Below are 1,709 nucleotides of genomic sequence, written 5' to 3' on the forward strand. Positions count from 1 at the left end.
CCCTGTGGAAAAAAAAAAAAAAAAAAAACCATGAAAATAAGTGGAAAAGAAAGAACGATTGGTCTAATGGGACTTTGCCACAATCAAGAACATTTATTCTTCAAAAAACAATGTTAAAAAATAGAAATATAAGCCAAAGATTGATGGGAAATATTTTCAAATCACTTAGCTGATTAAGACTTTAAACCATAATATATAAAAGACCCTCAGAACTCAATGGTATAAAAAAAAGAGCAACCCAGTAAAAAGTAGGCAAAAGAACAGATTCTTCACAAAAGAATATATATGAGCAAGAAAATTATTCGACAAAGGAAATACAATTCATTCAGGAACTATAGATTTAAATCATGATGAGATCCTACACACTTATGAGAATGTTTAAAATTAATAAGACTGACCATATTAAGTGTTGGCAAGGAAGTAGATTAGGGAAAACTCTGACATACTACTGGTGACAAGGAACATCAGCACAACAGCTTTGGAAAAGCATTCACTGGTTTCTTAAGAAGTTGAATGCACACCTACGATGGGTAAAGTGATTTTACTTCCGAGAATTTATTCCCGAGAAATGACAGCATATTTTCATACAAAGTCTTCTATATGAATGTTTTTATAGTGCATTTATTTGCAATGGCCAGAAACAGGAAACAAGTCGATACACATCAACCACTTAGTGGGTAGCATACTGCACTATATCCATAAAAGGAAACATTCCCTCAACAGTAAGAAGAATGGATATTATAAGTGGATGCTGAGTGAAAGAAAACAAAATACGTACATTCTGATCCTATTTGTATAAAATTCTAGAATATGAAGTCTAATCTAGTGCCAAAGCAGGTCAGTGGTTTGATGGTGATTATCGATGAGATTGAGAGAGGCGTGAGGGAGGGATTGTTTGGGAAGGACACAAGGAAACTACTGAGGTGATGCATATTTGCATTAAGTTCCTCGTCACGCGTGTGTGTTTGTATACACATCCATTGTATGTTTTTAATGTATATATGTCAAAACGTACCAGAATGTACCCTTTAACTCATAGTTTATCTAAGTTCTACTTGAATCACTTTGGTAACCAACTCTCATCAATTGTAAAAGACCTCATGGTATGCATTTTTGGGTCAAACTTCCTTTCGTGATTTTTTTTAATAAAAATTTTGCATTAATTTTGTTTTACTTTTTTAGCCCATTTTATTTGGTATATGAGGGGTCTTCAAAAAGTTCATTGAAAAAATCTGTATTATGAAATACTCATGCATAGATTTCAATGTTTTAAATACCAAACTGAACTATTTTAATTCTCTTTTTTCCATGAACTTTTTGAAGTATCCTTATATAGGAAACTTAGCCAGTTCATTTTGTAATATGTTTAATATTTTATATTTCAATGGGGCCCTAAAAATGTAGTATTTTAAAGGCTCAGGGACCCGTAGTTAGCGTAATGGCTATGCTGCTGGACTCCCACGTAGTCGAACGCGGTTCAAGTCCTGGACCCGGTGGCTTAAACTCACACCGGGAGCATGTGCGTGTGTGCCCAAGATCCCAAGAGGAGAATAGAGGAGAAGGGATTGTGGGTGGCCATCCCCCCAGGGGGTGATTTCTCACTTTCTATCTCTCTGTCTCTCTCTGTCTGTCTGGCAAGTGCACGCACCGTATAGCAAAAAAAAAAAAAAAAAAAAAAAAAAACCCCTTCAACAACAAAAAAAAGTTTT

This window comes from Tupaia chinensis, unplaced genomic scaffold (assembly GCF_000334495.1).
Source record: "Tupaia chinensis unplaced genomic scaffold, TupChi_1.0 Scaffold148822_2, whole genome shotgun sequence".
NCBI classification, from domain to species: domain Eukaryota; kingdom Metazoa; phylum Chordata; class Mammalia; order Scandentia; family Tupaiidae; genus Tupaia; species Tupaia belangeri.